Source organism: Neomonachus schauinslandi, chromosome X (genome assembly GCF_002201575.2).
Source record: "Neomonachus schauinslandi chromosome X, ASM220157v2, whole genome shotgun sequence".
NCBI lineage: Eukaryota > Metazoa > Chordata > Mammalia > Carnivora > Phocidae > Neomonachus > Neomonachus schauinslandi.
Genome location: NC_058419.1, coordinates 57,960,582 through 57,979,816, shown reverse-complemented (window position 1 = coordinate 57,979,816; position 19,235 = coordinate 57,960,582).

The window sequence follows — 19,235 nt, the reverse complement described above, 5'->3', positions numbered from 1 at the left end:
GTTCGTCAGAGAAACACAAATACCATATGATTTCACTCATATGTGGAATTTAAGAAACTAAACAAATAAGCAAAAAAAAAAAAAGAGAGAGAGAGAGAAAGGTAGGCAAATTAAGAAACAGACTCTTAGCTCTAGAGAACAAACTGATGGTTACCTGAAGGGAGGTGGGTGGGGATGGGCAAAATAGGTGACAGGGGTTAAGGACTGCACTTGTGATGAGCACCAGGTGTTGTATGGAAATGCTGAATCACTAAATTGTACACCCGAAATTAATATTACACTGTATGTTAACTGGAATTAAATAAAAACTTTAAAAAATAAATAAATAAATAAAAATAAGCCATTCTAATAGGTTTATAATTGTATGTTATTATTGTGGTTTTAATTTGTATTTCCCTAGTGAGTAATGACATTAAGCATTTTCTAATATGCTTTTTAGCCATCTACATATCTACTTTGTAGAAGTGTCCAAATATTTTGCAAGTTTTTTAACTGGATTTTTTTTTTTACTTTTTATTGAGTTTTTAGGGTTCATTACATATTCTGGATACAAGTCCTTTATCAGAAATATGATTTGCAAGTATTTTCTCCCTGTTAGTAGCTTGTCCATTTTATTTTATTAAAGTAAAGTGTATTTCAAAAAAATAAAGTGTATTTCACAGAGAAGATTTTAATTTTGATGAAGTCCAACTTATCACTGTTTTCTCTTTTACAGATTGTTCTTTTAGTGCTATATCAAATAAATCTTTGTGTAGAAAGGATCACGCATCCTAGATGCTCCATAAAATATGAGGTTTTCTGGTCTGGCTGTTGGGAATGTAAACAATTTGGGGTCCTATTTGAGCTATGAGGATTGTTTGCCTGATCCTTTCTAATGGTTCTTTCCTTGTCCTCAGTAGTTTTTTCACACACTGGAGCTGATTAGTATTTAGCTAAAGACTTGAGGAGTCCCTCTATAAATTTCCATAGCTTTCTCAATGTGCAGTTTTCATCTCTATGTGAGCTTTCTCCTCTCCAGTATTGTCCCTCAAATTCTAGCCACCCTATTCTTCCTGAACTCTGTCTCCTCAACTCAGAGAGAATTCCAATCTGTTTGGCTTCACTTTCCTTTGGTTGTGCTCTGGATACTTTTTTCAGGCAGTGAGTTGAGACACCCATAGGGTTCATTTTGTTTCCCTTCTCTCAATAATCATGGTCTTGTGCTGCCTTTTGCTGAATATCTGAAATCCATTGTTTCATATATATTTTGACTTTTTTGTTTGTCTTTAGATATTTAAGATAAGAGGGTAAATCCTGTTCCTGTTACTTCATCATGGCTATAAGCAGAAGTTCAGGTGGCCTTTAGGAGTGGTAGAGTAGGAACCCTATGTTAAGAATGAGGAAACATCTGGGCGCCTGGGTGGCTCAGTTGGTTAAGCAACTGCCTTCGGTTCAGGTCATGATCCTGAAGTCCCAGGATCGAGTCCCGCATCAGGCTCCCTGCTCAGCAGGGAGTCTGCTTCTCCCTCTGACCCTCCACCCTCTCAGGCTCTCTCTCTATCATTCTCTCTCTCTCAATAAATAAATAAAAATCTTAAAAAAAAAGAATCAGGAAACATCTGTTTATATTCAGCTTCACTACTTACTAGTTTTGTCACCTTAGCAGAGATAGTTGGCCTCTTGGACTCAGCTTCTTCATCTGGAAAATGGGGCTATAATACCTTTCCTATTTTTCTTTACATAAGTATTTATCTTCATTAAAATACATGGCAAACTATAATATGCTATGTGAAAGCTATTTTTGTTAATAGTTAACATATATATAACCAACTACTTATTCCTGCAAGTAATAATTATTTTAACATATATCAAGCCACTCCCACATCATTTGTATATAAACCTCAAATGAAACAATATATACATTATTATATTATCATGGCCAAAGGAATACAGATGCTATGATTCTCTTCTATCTGATGTGAGTTTGATCTTTGAAAATTCTGAGGGCATGATGTCCATGTGTATGGATGCCTCTGCATAATTTTTTTAATGTAAACTCTATTTAAAATAAAAGGATATATTTGACTAGGTGAATTATTCTACTAAAAACTAAGTGATTAAGCAGTTATTTAGAAGAAGCTTGACTAAATATACAAAAATGAATTGACACTTTGAACTTAATGAAATTTGAACATGTGTAAGAGTGGCTATTGTATATCTGTTCTCAGTTGTCACTTTAATCTGTCATTTGCATTTAATGACCCTCATCTTTACAAAAAGCAGCTCTCTCTATTTACCTTATTTTATAGTTTACTTGCCAGAATTTGCAGATATTGCAAAAAATAAATTTCACCATCTTCTAAGTATAAAATTGAGTAATACACATTTGCCTATTCTAATACTATGAAAGGATATTCATTATTTCTTTATTGGGCTATAACTACTGAAATGCATTGCACACACCTTTTATCTGTCATTTTAGATATAATTGGCCTCCATCACTTAGGTGGAAATATGAAACAAGAAACTATAACAACAACCTATCATATGACTTTCTTATGACACAAAGCAATTGAACATTGACCTTATTTTAAAAAACATTTAAAATTCTGTGTAATTAATATTCATATTTATGAATAGTGACCTGGGTACAAATTGCAAGACAATTTTGTGTTTACATTCTTCATAAAAATACATGAAAAAATATACATCTATAGGGACATATACGTCTATAGCTTCATGTCTAACGTCTAAGAAGATTACTGGTTGTTCAGAAGAAAAAAAAACTTTAACAGATTAGGAAGGGAAGGTGGCAGAACAGAAGGATCCTGAAACTCATCTCCTCCCATGAATATACTGAGGCAACAACAACAACATGTATTGCAACTCACTGTGAAAATGACCTGAAGACTGGCAAAACAGAACTTCCACAGATAAAATATTTAAGAAAATGTCATATCCAAAAAGGTGGGAGGGAAATGGTCAGGAACCAAACTCCTGGTGTAGTGACTGACAAGCAGGAGGGACATCACAAACACAAAGGAGTGAGGGGATCAAGTTCCAGCCCTGGGGTCCTGCACTGGAAAAACGAGTCCCCATAATGCTTGGCTTTGAAAATCGGCAGAACTTAACACCAGGAGAACCCAAGGTCTATAGGAAACCAAGTCTCTGCCCTTAAAGAGCCAGGATGGTTTATAACTTAGCCCTAGATCCAGCACAGAAGGAGGAATTTGAAAAGTGCCTGGGTAATATATGAAAGAGATTTATTGACTAATTTTACAATACATGCCAGACAGACAGGGATCCACAGAAGCTTTCTCCAAAAACAGAAATGCTGGCAGGCACCATTTTTCTTGCCCTCCCTCAACCTAGATAGTCAGAAACTTGTGGGAGACAATTCTGACACTCTCCATCTAACTTGCTAGAATAGCTTGCCCTGTCTTAAAGTTCCCCTGTGGACCTGCTCCACCCAAACTGCCAACCTGGAAGGCACACCTCCAAAGTGATTCTCACCTTTCCATAACTGGCAGGCAGCTTCAGTCAGAACCAGTGTCCCCGCAACCAAAGTGACTTCCACTCTGCCACACACAGCAGGTAGCCTTGACTAGAACCAGTGCCCATCCAAAGTAAATCCTATCCCAAAGAGGGGGTACTAATGGCACACACTAGCATCCCTGCAGTAGCTTCAGCGAGGCCTCTAAGCTAGCCATGCCAGGAGTAAAGCCTGCCCACCAGCACACCCATAGCAGTTGCAACCAGGCCTTTGGGCCAACTGTGTTGGGGGCAGACTCTGCCAATCAGTGCACCCACAGAGTGACAGCAGATCGATGCAGACAGCCAAGGTGAGGTTTGGCCCTGCCTAATAGCATGCCCATAAAAGCTGCAGTAGCTTCCCATCCATCTGTACACAAGACAAGCCCTCCCTACCAGTGCATTCACAGCAGTTGCAGCTATACATTGCAGCCAGCTGGGCTGAGGGCCAACCCCATCTACCACCATGACTATAGTAGCCAAAACAAACAAACAAACAAACAAACACACATATAACCCACACAGGGGATACCCCGGGAGCACCTGGTTCTGGTGACTGGGGAGATTGTGCTACAAAGCACCACAGAAAGCCTTCTAAATAAGGCCATTACTTTCAAGACCAGGAGATGTAGCTGACCCACCTAATACATAGAAACAAACACAGAGAGTCAGACAAAATGAAGAGACAGAGGAATATATTCCAAAGGAAAGAATAAGACAAAAACACAGAAAAAGACTAAACAAAATGGAGATTAGCAATCTGCCTGACGAACAAAGTAATGGTCATAAAGATGCTCAAATGACTTAAGAGAAAAGTGAGTGAATTCAGTGAGAACTTCAACAAAGAGATAGAAAATATTTAAAAAAAAACAGTCAAAGCTGAAGAATACAACAACTGAAATGGAAAATATACTAGAAGAAATCAATAGAGGATGTGGAAGAACAGATCAGTGATCTGGAACACATGGTAATGGAAAGCAACCAATTTGAACAGCAGGGGGGAAAAAAGAATAAAAGAAATGAGGGTAGGTTAAGGTACCTTGCAATAACATCAAACATAATAGCATTCATTTTATAGGGATACCAGAACGAGAAGAGAGAAAGAAGGGGACAGAAAACTTATTTGAAGAAATAATAGCTGAAATTTCCCTAATCTGGGGAAGGAAACAGATATCCAGGTCCAGAAATTACAGAGAGCCACAAGCATAAGGACCTATGGAAGTCCATATTAAGATGTATAATAATTGAAATGTCAAAAACTAAAGACAGAACCTTAAAAGCACCAACAGAAAAGCATATAGTTACATAAAAGAGAAACCCCATAAAACTATCAGCTGATTCTTTAGCAGAAACTCTGCAAGCCATAAGGAAATGACATGATATATACAAAGGGCTGAAAGGAAAAAAACCCATAGCCAAGAATACTCTATCCAGCAAGGATAACATTCAGAATTGAAGGAGAGATAGTGTCCCAGACAAACAAAAGTTAAAGTAGTTTATTACCACAAAACTCAGCTTACAAGAAATGTTAAAGAGACTTCTTTAGGTGGAAAAGAAAAGGCCATAACTAGAAGTAAGAAAATTATGAAAGGAAAAAATTTGGATGGTAGAAACATATAATAAACAAAGTAGAACAATCCCTTGTAAAGCTAGTATGAAGGTTAAAACACAAAAGTAGTAAAACTGGTTATAGCTACAAAAATTAGTCAAAGGATATACAAAACAAAAAAAGATATTAAATATGACATCACATATATAAAATATGGAGGAGGAAGTAAAAAATATACTGTTTTAGAATGTGTTCAAACTTAAGCTACCATCAACTTAATATAGACTGCTGTATACCCAAGATGCTATATATAAACCTCATGTAACCACAAACCAAAATCCAATAATAGAGACACACACACAAAAAAAGAGAAATCCAAGCATAACTAACAAAAAGTCATCAAACCACAAGAGAAGAGAACAAGAATACAAGAAAAAAAAAGAGAACTACATAAACAACCAGAAAACAATTAACAAAATGACAATAAGTACATAACAATCAATAAATATTTAAATGTTTAAATATTGGACCAAATGCTCCAATTAAAAAAAAGATATGTTGGCTAAATGGATAAGAAAAACACAATCTATCCATATGCTGTCCATGAGAGACTCACTTCAGAAAAAAAACACAGACTAAAAGAGATGGGACAGGGGCACCTGGGTGGCTCAGTCGGTTAAGTGTCTGCCTTCAGCTCAGGTCATGATCCCAGGGTCCTGGGATCGAGCCCCACATCGGGCTCCTTGCTCAATGAGGAGCCTGCTTCTCCCTCTCCCTCTGCCTGCTGCTCCCCCTGCTTGTGCTCTCTCTCTCTCTCCCTGTAAAGTAGATAAATAACAGCTCTAAAAGTAAGTAAATAAATAAATAAATAAATAAATAAATAAATAAATAAATAAGATGAGATAGAAAATGATATGCCATTCAAATTGTGAATAAAAAGCTGGAGTAGCAATACTTATATCAGACAAAATAGACTTTAAAACAAAGACAGTAGCAAGAGTCAACCAAAGGGCACTACATAATGATAAAGGGATCAATCTAAAAAAAAAAAAAGGATGTAACAATTGTAAATATCTATGCACCCAACATTGGAGTAACTAAATATATAAAACACATATTAACAGACATCAAGGGAGAAACAAAAATAAAATAATAGTAGGGGAATTTATCACTCCACTTACATCAATGGATAGATCACCTAGAAAGAAAAGCAACAAGGAAATAGTGACTTTGAATGACACATTAGACCACATGAACCTAACAGATATATACAAAACACTCCATCCAAAAACAGGAAAACACACATTCTTTCAAGTGCACATGGAGCATTCTACTCTACAGCATAGATCACATGTTAGGCCACAAAACAAGTCTCTGTAAATTTAAGGAGACTGAAATCATATCAAGCATCTTTTCCAATCACAGCAGTACGAAACTAGAAATCAGTTACAAGAAAAAAATATGGAAACAAACACATGGAGGCCAAGCAACATGCTACAAAACAAGGAAAAAATTAAAGAAGAGATCAAAAAATACATGGAGTCATATGAAAATGAAAACACAATAGTCCAAAATCTTTGGGAGCCTCCAAAAGCAGTTCTAAGAAGGAAATTTATAGCAATACAGGCCGACTTCAAGAAACCAGCGAAATATCAAATAACAACCTAAACTTACAACTAAAGGAGCTAGAAAAAGAAGAACAAACAAAGCCCAAAGCTAGCAGAAGGAGGGAAATAATACATATAAGAGCAAAAATACATGAAATAGAGACTAAAAAATAGATCAATGAAGCCAATTGTTCTTTGACAAGATAAACAAATTTGATAAAGGCTTACCCAGACTCATTAAGAAAAAAGAGAAAGAACTCAAATAATAAATAGAAAAATAAAGAACTCAAATAAAAAGAGAAACAAAAGAAGAGAAATTACAACTGATACCACAGAAACACAGAGGATTATGAGTCTACCATGAATAATTACATGCCAAAAGATTGGACAACCTAAAAGAAATGGATAAATTCCTAGAAACATATAATCTTCTCAGACTGATTCAGGAAGAAACAGAAAATTTGAAAAGACTGATTTCTAGTAATACAATTGAATCAATAATAATAATAAAAAAACCCTAACAAACAAAATTCTAGGACCAGTTGGCTTCACAGGTAAATTCTACCAAACACTTAAAGAAGAGTTACTACCAATCCTACTCTATTCCAAAAAAATAGAAAAACAAAAAGAATTATTCCTAATCTATCCTATGAGGTCAGCATTAACCTCTTGTCAAAACCAAAGACACTACGGGGCGCCTGGGTGGCTCAGTTGGTTAAGCCACTGCCTTCAGCTCAGGTCATGATTCCAGAGTCCTGGGATCAAGCCCTGCATCAAGCCCCGCATCAAGCCCCGCATCAAGCCCCGCAACAAGCCCCGCATCAAGCCCCGCATCAAGCCCCGCATCGAGCTCCTTGCTCTGCGGGGAGCCTGCTTCTCCCTCTCCCTCTGCCTGCAGCTCCCCCTGCTTGTGATCTCTCTCTTTCTCACTATCTCTCTCTCTGTGTCAAATAAATAAATAAAATCTTTTTAAAAAAAGACACTACAAGAAAAGAAAACTACAGACCAATATCCTTGATGAGCACAGATGCAAAAATCCTCAACAAAATATTAGCAAACCAAATTCAAAAATACATTAAAAGGATCTTTCACCACATTCAAATGGGGTTTACTCTAGGGATACAAAGATAGTTCAATATATGCAAATCAATCAATGTGATACAGCACATTAACAAAATGAAGGATAAAAATCATATGATAATCTCAACAGATGCAGAAAGAGCATTTAACAAAATTCAGCATCCATTTACTATAAAAATTCTTAATAAAGTGGGTATAGAAGAAACATAGGTCAAAATAATAAAGGCTGTATATGGCAATCTCACTGCTAACATCATACACAACAGTAAAAACCTGAAAATTTTCCTCTAAGATGAGGGACAACACGGGGATGTCTACTCTCACCAATTTTATTCAACATAGTACTGGAAGTCCTAGCCACAGCAGTCAAACAAAAAAAGTAAAAAAAAAATGCATCCAAATTGGTAAGAAATAAGTAAAACTGTCACTATTTGTAGGTGGCATGATAGAAAACCCTAAGGATTCCACCACAAATTATTAGAACTAATAAATGAATTCAGCAAAGTTGCAAGACACAAAATTCATATACAGAAATATATTGCATCTATATACACTAATAACAAAATAGCAGAAAGTAAAATTAAGAAAACAATCCCATTTGCAATTGCATCAAAAAGATTAAAATACGTAAAAATACATTTTACCAAGGAGGTAAATGACCTGTACTCTGAAAAACCATACAATACAGACAAAAGAAATTGAGCATGACACAAATAAATGGAAAAACATAACATATTCATGGATTGAAAGAATTAATGTTGTTAAAATGTTCATATGATCCAAAATTATCTGCAGATTAAATGCAATCCTTATTAATATACCAATAGTATTTTTCTCAGAACTAGTATGAAAAATCCTAAAATTTGTATGGAACCACAAGAGACCTTGAATAGCCAAAGTGATCTTGAGAGAGAACAAACCTGGAGGTATCACAGTCCCAGATTTCAAACTATATTACAAAACAATATATAGTAATCAAAACAGTATGGTACTGGCACAAAAAAATAGACACATAGGTCAATGGAACAGAATTGAGAGCCCAGGAATAAGTCCACATTTATATGGTCAATTAATCTATGATAAAGGAAGCAAGAATGTATTTTGGGAAAAAATAGTCTCTTCAATAAATGGTTCTGAGAAACTGGACAGCTATATTCAACAGAATGAAACTGGGCCACTTTCTTAAACATATACAAAAATAAGCTCAAAGTGTATTAAATGCCTAAATATAATACCTGAAACCATAAAACTCCTAAAAAAAATATAGTTAGTAAACTCACGGACACTGATCTTAGCAATATTTTTCTGCATATGCCTCACCATGCAAGGGAAACAAAAGAAAAAATAAATAAGACTACATCAAACTAAAAAGCTTTTGCACACTGAAGAAAACCACGAAGAAAATGAAAAGACAACAAAAGATAAATATCGTATGATTTCACTTACATGTAGAATTTACCAGAAAAAAAAAAAAGAACCAAAACAAATGAACTAACAAACAAAAACAAAAAAATATAAGAAAATAGTTGATTGCCAGAGGGGATAGCATGTGGGGAAGCAAGCAAAATAGGTGAAGGGGATTGAGAGTTATAAACTTTTACTTTTAAAATAAATGGGAAAAGTTATTTGCAGATGATATATCTGATAAGGAGTTAATATCCAAAATATATAAAGAACTTAAATAACTCAACACCAGGAAAACAAATAATCTGATTAAAAATGGGCAGAGAACCTGAGTATACATATTTTTCAAAGAAGACATATAGACAGTCAACTGACACATGAAAAAAATGCTCAACATCATTAATTATCAGGGAAATGAAAATCAAAACCACAATGAGTATTATCTCACACTAGTCAGAATGGCTAGTATCAAAAAGACAAGAAATAACAAGTGTTGGCAAGGATGTGGAGAAAAAGGAACTCTCAAAGTCTGTTAGTGGGAATGTGACTTGATGCAGCCACTGTGGAAAACACTATGGAGATTTATCAAAAAACTAAAAATGGAAATATCATAAATCCAGTAATTCCACTTTTGTTTTCTGAAAAACTAATTTAAAAAAAACCTAATATCTGCACCCCTATGTTTATTAAAACATTATTTACAATAGCCAAGATATTGAAGCAACCTAAATGTCCATCAATAAATGAATGGGTAAGGAAGATAAGGTATATACATACATATATGCAATGAAATAGTACTCAGCCATAAAAAATAATGAAATCTTGAAATAAGACAGAGAAAGATGAACACCATATGATTTCACTTACATGTAGAATCTACAAAAAATGAAACAAATGAATTAACAAAAAAAACAACAACAAAATACAGGAGAATAGTTGGTTGCCAGAGAGCTTGGAGGGGGGCAGGCAAAATAGGTGAAGGGGATTAAGAGTTACAAACTTTCACTTTTAAAATAAATAAGCTACAGGGTGGAGCAAAGATGAGGGCACAGTAGGAGGACACTAGGCTTGTCTCTTCCATGGAACACAACTGGATAACTATCAAATAATTCTAAATACCCCAGAAATCAACCTGAAGACTGACAGAACAAACTCCACAACTAAAAGGAGAAAAGAAGCCACATCAAAGAAGGTAGGAAATGCAGAGACTTAGTTTGGGGGAGAAACGGATCACAGGTACTGCAGAGAGGACAGAACCACAGTCGTTGAGAAAGGCAAGAGGGAGAGGAGCACACAGAAGAACACATTAGAACACTTCCAAAGCCATTGGCTGGAAAAATAAGAAGGCCTGATTTTCATGAGTTCTTACAACCAGCTGGGCTAAAAGAATGGAATTTTAAAGGTTGGCAGGCTTGGCAGGAATAACCCTGAGTACACTGCCCTACTCCCGGAGAGAAAACAGGCAAACAACCCAGAGGCAGATGGCTTGGAAACAGGGATCTGAAGAATGCCTGGGGCCCACAGGGGGGAGATTATTCCTTCTTCTTGGAGCTCATCCTTGAGAAGTAATATACACGGAGATTCCTCTCTTGGGACCAAGGAGCAGGCTGGTGCAATTTTCCTCCCCTGCCCCTCAGCATAAACACAGAGCCACCTGCAAAAAGCAGCTTAGTCCTAACACTGGCTGCCTAACCTGCTTACACCAAGTTCCAAACTCTGAGCTCTGGCACCGCTGCCCTTGTCATCCTTCTTTGTCAAGTTTGCCTCAGTCCCAGTGTGGCGGGTCCGTTCCCCAGAAAACCAGCACAAAACCCTGTCTACACCATGTCTCCTAACCAGAGAGTTCTGTAGGGTTTCTGTTCTAATGGAAGTAGAATAAGATTTCATTTAACAAGCAGAGCAGAGCACACCTAGTTAAAACTTGCCACATTCTGGCCAAGGAACAAACACATCCCACTGCAGGCAAGGAGAGCCTCTACAGATGACTGGCCTGATGGACAGAGAAGCCAAAGCACCCCAGCAGAGTGCACAAAAGACACACCAGATACTCCCTGCAGAGCCAGGCCCTGGACACTGTATGACCTCTTCTTCATAAAGCCATTACACTCAGGAACAGGAAACAAAACAGGCTTTTCTAACACAGAGAAGACAGAGACTTAGACAAAAATGCAGAGACAGAGGAATTCATGCCAAATGAAAGAACAAGATATGGTCATGGCCAGAGATCTAAGCAAAACAGATATAAATAACATGCCTGATAGAGAATTTAAAGCAACAATCATAAGGATACTTGGTAGGCTCAAGAAAAGAAAAGAAAAGTTCAGGGAGGCCCTTACTGCAGAGATAAAAGAGTTAAAAACAATCAGTCAGAAATAAAAATGCAATAACTGAGACTGAAAATAAACTTGGTAGAATGAACACAAGGATGGAAGAAGCAGAGGAACGAAGTAGTGATACATAAGATAAATCAGTGGAAAATAATGAAGCTGAGCAAAAGAGAGAAAAAAGAACTATGGAACATGAGAATAGACTTAGGGAACTCAGTGACTCCATCAAATGTAATAACGCTCATATTATAGGAGTTCCAGAAGAAGAGAGAGAAAAGGGGGCAGAAAATTGATTTGAGGAAATAATAGCTGAAAACCTCCCTAATCTGGGGAAGGAAACAGACATCCAAATCTAGGAGGCACAAAGAACACTCATCAAAATCAACAAAAGCAGGCCAACACCAAGACATATTGTAATTAAATTTGCAAAATATAACAGTAAAGAAAAAATCTTAACAGCAGCAAGACAAAAGAAATCCCGAATTTACAAAGGAAGAACCAGAAGGCTAGCTATACATCTGTCAACAGAAAAGGAGCAAGCCAGGAAGGGGGTAGCATGATACATTCAAAGTGCTGAATGGGAAAAAATATGCAGCCAAGAATATTCTATCAAGCAAGGCTATCATTCAGAATAGAAGGAGAGGTAACAAATTTCCTAGACAAACAAAAAACAAAGGAGTTCATGACCACTAAACCAGCCCTGCAAGGAATGTTAAAGGGGACTCTCTGAGTGGAAAGGAAAGACCAAAAGCAACAAAGACATGACAGGATCAGAGAAAATCTCCAGAATCAATGAAAAAAGGAGTAATAAAATGGCACTACATACGTATGTATCAATAATTACTCTTGGGATGCCTGGGTGCTCAGTTGGTTAAGCGTCTGCCTTCGGCTCAGATCATGATCCCAGGGTCCTGGGATCAAGTCCCGCATCAGGCTCCTTGCTTAGTGGGGAGCCTGCTTCTCCCTCTGCCTGCTGCTCCCCCTGCTTGTGTGTGCTTGCTCTCTCTCTGACAAATAAATAAATAAAATCTTTAAGTAATAATAATAATAATAATAGTAATAGTAATAGTAATTACTCTGAATGTAAAGGGACTAAATGCTCCAATCAAAAGACACAAGGTGTCAGAATAGATTAAAAAAAAAAAAAGACCCATATCTATAAGCTGTCTACAAGAGATTCATTTTAGACCTAAAGACACCTTCAGACTGGAAGTGGGGGATGGAGAAATACTTACCATGCAAATGGAAGTCAAAAGAAAGCCAGAATTGCAATACTTGTATCCAATAAACTGGATTTTAAACCAAAGACAGCAACAAGAGATGAAGAAGGGCACTATATCATAATAAAGGGGACTATCCAACAAGAAGATCTAACAATTGTAAATATTTATTCCCCAGCATGGGAGCAGCCAATATATAAAACAATTAATAACAAACATAAAGGAACTCATTGATAATAATACAATTATAGTAAGGGACTTTAACACTCCACTTACATCAATGCACAGATCATTTAAGCAGACAGTCAACAAGGATCTTGGATATCAGCCCTTTATCTGTTAAGTGAAGTAAGTCAGAGAAAGACAATTATCATATTGTTTCAGTCATATGTGGAACATAAGCAATAGCACGGAGGACCATAGGGGAGGGGAGGAAAATCCAAAGGGGGAGAAATTAGAGAGGGAGATGAACCATGAGAGACTATGGACCCTGAGAAACAATCTGGGGGTTTCAGAGGGGAAGAGGGTGGAGGGAGGGGTAACAGGGTAATGGGTATTGAGGAGGGCACATGCTGTGATGAGCACTGGGTGTTATACTTAACTAATTAATCACTGAACACTTCATCAAGAACTAATTATGTACTATACAGTGGCTAACTGAACATAATAAAAATAAATAAATAAAATAAAATTCTTTTAGTGAAGTATAAAAAAAGTCAACAAGGAAACAATGGCTTTGAATGACACACAGGACCAGATGGACTTAGATATATTCAGAACATTCCACTCTAAAGCAGAATACACATTCTTTTAAAGTGCACATGGGACATGTTCCAGAATAGGTCACATACTAGTTCACAAATTAGGTCTCCAGAAGTACAAAAAGGTTGATCATATCACACATATTTTCTGACCACAGTGCTATGAAACTTGAAGGCAACCAAAAGAAAAATAATGGAAAGACCACAAATACATGGAGATTGAACAACATGCTACTAAAACAGTGAATGGGTCAACCAGGAAATCAAAGAACAAATAAAAAATACATGGAAACAAATGAAAATGAAATATAATGATCCAAAACCTTTGGGATGCTGCAAAAGTCATCATAAGTGGGAAGTATACAACAAGCCAAGACTACCTCAAGAAGCAAGAAATATCTTGAATATACAACCTAACATTACACCTAAAGGAGTTAGAAAAAGAACAACAAATGAATCTGGAAGCCAGCAGAAGGGAAATAATAAAGACTACAGCAGAAATAAATGTTATAGAAACTTAAAAAAAAAAAAAAGAGAGAGAACAATAAAACCAGGAGCTGGTTCTTGGAAAAAAAAAATGATAAAACCTTAGCCAGACTTATGAAAAAGAAAAGAGAAAGGACCCAAATATATAAAATCACAAATGAGAAAGGAGAAATAACAACCAAAACCACAGAAACATAAGCAATTATAAGAGAATATTATGAAAGCCTATATGCCAACAAATTACACAACCTGGAAGAAAAGGATAAATTCTTGGAAACATACAAACTACCAAAACTGAAACAGAAAGAAAAGTTGAACAGACCAATAACCAGCAAAGAAATTGAATCAATAATCAAAAATCTACCAACAAACAGAAGTCCTGTACCAGATGGCTTCACAGGTAAATTCTACAAAACATTTAAAGAAGAGTTAATACCTATCCTTCTCAAATTATTCCAAAAAATAGAAATGGAAGGAAAACTTCCAAACTCAATCTATGAGGCCAGGATTACCCTGGTTCCAAAACCAGACAAAGACTCCACTAAAAATGAGAACAACTGGCCAATATCCCTGTTGAACATGGATGCAAAAATTTTCGATAAAATACTAGCAAACTGAATCCAACAGTATATTAAATGAATCAATCACCATGATCAAGTGGGATTTATTCCTGGGATGCAAGGGTGGTTCACTATTCATAAATCAATCAGTGTGATACACCACATTGAGAAAAGAAAGGAAAAGGACCATAGGATCATTTCAATAGATGCAGAAAAAAACATTTGGCAAAGTATAACATGGGTTCATGATATAAACCCTCCACAAAGTAGGGTTAGAGGGAATATAACTCAACATAATAAAGGCCATATATGAAAAACCTACAGCTAATATCATCCTCAGTGGAGAAAAGCTAAAACCTTTTATCTAAGGTCAGGAAAAAGACACAATCTCCACTCTCACCACTGTTACTCAACATCGTACTGAAGTCCTCGCCACAGCAGTCAGACAACAAAAAGAAATAAAAGCCATCATATCGGCAAGGAAGAAATAAAGTTTCACTATTGGCAGATGACATGAGACTCTATATAGAAAACCCAAAAAACTGCACCCCAAAATTGCTAGAAGTGACAAAAAATTCAGTAAAGTCACAGGGTGCAAAATCAATGTACAGAAATCTGTTCCATTTCTATACACCAACAATGAAGCAGCAGAAAGAGAAATCAAGGAATTGATCCCATTTACAATTGGAACAAAAACCATGATACCTAGGAATAAACCTAACCAAAGAGCCAAAAGATGTACTCTGAAAACTGTAGAACACTTATGAAAGAAATTGAAGAGGTCACAAAGATATGGAAAAATATTCCAAGCTCATTGATTGGATGAACAAATATTGTTAAAATGTCTGTATTACCCAAAGTAATCTAGTCATTTCATGCAAACTCTATCAAAATATCAACAGCATTTTTCAGAGGTAGAACAAACAATCCTAAAATTTGTATGAAACGTCAAAAGACTCTAAAGAGCCAAAGCAACCTTGAAAAAGAAAAGCAGAGGTGGAGGCATTACAATTCCGGACTTCAAGTTATACTACAAAGCTGTAATGACCAAAATAGTTTGACACCAGCACAAAAGTAGACACATAGAACAATAGAACAGAACAGAACCCCAGAAATGAACCCATAACGATATGGTGAATTAATCTGTAACAAAGCAGGAAAGAATATCCAATGGGAAACAGTCTCCTCAAGAAATGGTGTTGGGAAAACTGGACAGCAACATACAAAAGGATGAAACTGGACTACTTTCTTACACTATACACAAAAGCAAATTCAAAATAGATTAAAGACCAAAATGTCAGACAGGAATCCATTCAAGTCCTAGAGAAGAATACAAGCAGTTACCCCTTTGACATTGGCCACAGCAACTTCTTACTAGATATGTCTCCTGAGGAAAGGGAAACAAAAGCAAAAATAAGCTATTGAGACATCATCAAAATAAAGTTTCTGCACAGTGAAGGAAACAATCGACAAAACTAAAAGGCAACCTAAGTAATGGGAGAAGATAGTTGCAAATGACATATCTGATAAAGGGTTAGTATCCAAAGTATACAAAGAATTTATAAAACTCAACACTCCCAAAAAAATCCAGTAAGAAAATGGACAGAAGACATAAATAGACATTTTTCCAAAGAATACATCCAGATAACCAATAGACACATGAAATGATACTCAACATAACTCATCATCAAAGAAACACAAATCAAAACCACAATGAGATATCACCTCAAACCAGCCAGAATGTCTAAAATAAACAACACAATAAACAACAGCTGTAGGAGAGGATTCAGGAGAAAGGTCAACCCTCTTACACTGTTGGTGAGAATGCAAACTAGCGCAGCCACTCCAGAAAACAATGGTATGGAGTTTCCTCAAAAAGTTAAAAATAGAACTACCCTATGATCCAGCAATTGCATTACTAGGTATTTACCCAAAGAATACAAAAATACTAATTTGAAGGGATACATGTACCCAGATGTTTATAGCAGCATTATCAACAATAGCCAAATTATGGAAGAAGCCCAAATGTCCACTCACTGATGAATGGATACAGAAGGTGTGGCATATATATATCATAGAATATTAGTCAGCCATAAAATAGAATGAAATCTTTCTATTTGCAACAACATGGATGGAGCTAGACAGTATTATGCTAAGTGAAATAAGTCACTGAGGAAAGACAAATAGCATACAATTTCAATTATATGTAGAATTTAAAAAAACAGAACAAAGGATCATAGGGGAAAAAAGAGGGGTAAACCAAGAAACAGACTCTTAACTATAGAGAACAAACTGATGGTTACCAAAGGGGAGATGGGTGAAATAGGTGATGGTGTTTAAGGAGGGCACTTGATGAGATGAGCATAGGGTGTTGTATGTAAGTGTTGAATCACTAAATTCTACACCTGAAACTAATACTACACTGTATGTTAACTAACTTGAATTTCAATTAAAACTTAAAAAAAATAAAAAAAAATAAGACATGGAGATGAAAAGTACAGATTAGGGAATATAGTCAATAATATTGTAAGAACTTTGTATGGTGACAGATAGTAACTCTACTTATTATGGTGAGCATTTCTTATTGTGTGTAATTGTCAAATCACTATGTGGTATACATGAAATTAATATAATATTCTATGTCAAGTATACTTGAGGAAAAGTTTCAGTTTTGATTAAAATATCTTTACAAACAGAGCATTAGTAAGTAGATATGCTAGACCTCACTTTGTTTTATCAATTATAATTATTTATCAGCTTTTAATGACACTTGCTTTATTATAAAGTCCTAATGTTAAATTAATAAAATATCTTTAAACTACAAGTACCTTATCACACACTCAGATATCAAAACATATTACAACAAAATAAAGAAGATCAATTTCAAATAGATGAGTTGGACAACAGAGGCATAAACAGAGCCTCAACTGGATAATTGATTTCCTTTTTTCTTTTTTTTTTAAAGATTTTATTTATTTATTTGAGAGAGAGAATGAGATAGAGACAGAGAGAGCATGAGATGGGGGAGCATCAGAGGGAGAAGCAGACTTCCTGCTGAGCAGGGAGCCCGATGCAGGACTCGATCCCGGGACTCGAGGATCATGACCTGAGCCGAAGGCAGTCGCTTAACCAACTGAGCCACTCAGGTGCCCTCCTTTTTTCTTAACTCTGCTTTGATACAATTCCACACACCCTCATCCTGAATATATGACTATTAATGACCAGTGATAGCTAAGTTGGACCACACATAAATATTTGTTCCATACATTTTTGTTAACTAAATTAAGCTTTTTTCCTTACACTTCTAGCCCCAAGCAAATTATGCACATAAATTACTTCTATCATCCACCAGTTAATAAAAATGTTTGCACTGCCTCAAGCATTGACCACTAACATCTTGCAATTCACATTCTACTTTAACACCTTTAAATTGTAGGTTGCATTTTCAATTACTTTTTAGAGGAGCTCTATAAAATTTCCTATAACCATACTTTGGAAAAGTAATTATTAACAAGTTATTCATTATATCTAAATATATATCCCTTATTTTACTGTACTGTAAACTTATTAGTTCTTTCTTAACCTTTTTTTTAAAATCATCCACATAACTCCATTCCACCCTGTTCTACATCTTCTCTAACCCACTCCCAGCAAGAATTTTGATTGGTATTTAAAATTTGTTTTGAAAAGTTTAAAGCCATATTTATTTACATAGACCAGATATTCTTATAGTGTTTTGTGAATCGGATTTAAGTAGTATATATTAATATTTAAGGGTAATTTCACCTAGAAGTAAAGAGATAGACTTTTAAATTGTCTTGTATCTTCCACTCTCAATTTTACTGCAAAAACTTAGTGGGGGAGAAATCAGAAAGGGAGATGAACCATGAGAGACTATGGACCCCGGGAAACAAACTGAGGGTTTCAAAGGGGAGGGGGGTAGGGGGATGGGGTAACAGGGTGATGGGTATTAATGAGGGCACATGTTGTGATGAGCTCTGGGTGTTATACACAACTAATGAATCACTGAACACTACATCAAAAACTAATGTGGCTAACTGAACATAATAAAATATATATATATATATATATCACAAAAAAAACTTAGTGGAAAAATTAAATGTCCTCCTCTTTTGGGATCAGAGAAAGACTCCTCAATACACACCATCTAGAAGTAAGTAAGTAGGTAACAGTATATAAGTATATTCACATATACAGTGTTGAAAAAATATACATACACATATTTAATTCATCAAATAGTGGAAGCATAAATTTATCTCCACAAATACTTTGAATAGACTAAGAAGCTGCTTAATAACTTAGCCTTATGGAGCACAACCCAAATCTGAAAGACATAGGTATACCCCCTTCTTTCTTCTTCCCTTGAAAGAAGAAAACAAAAACAAAAACAAAAACAAAATCTTTCCTATCCTGCGAAAATCTATCTTTGGATCTCAGTTTGAGGAACTCTGTATTAAGGTGTTTGAGAGACACTGCCCTACATTAAGCCTGTGACATTAAGTTAGAAAACATATGTTACTTTCAAATTATAGATATATATATGTTTGAAGTATGGGATTAACATTGATCCCTAATGTTTTTGTTGGCACTGCATTTCTCCTGCCTAGTCATTTTTTTTTCATGCAGATATGAGACACTAAGGCAGAGATTGTTACACAACTAATGTGTTTCTAAAAATTTCATTACAATCACATTCCTTGGTGTTAAATC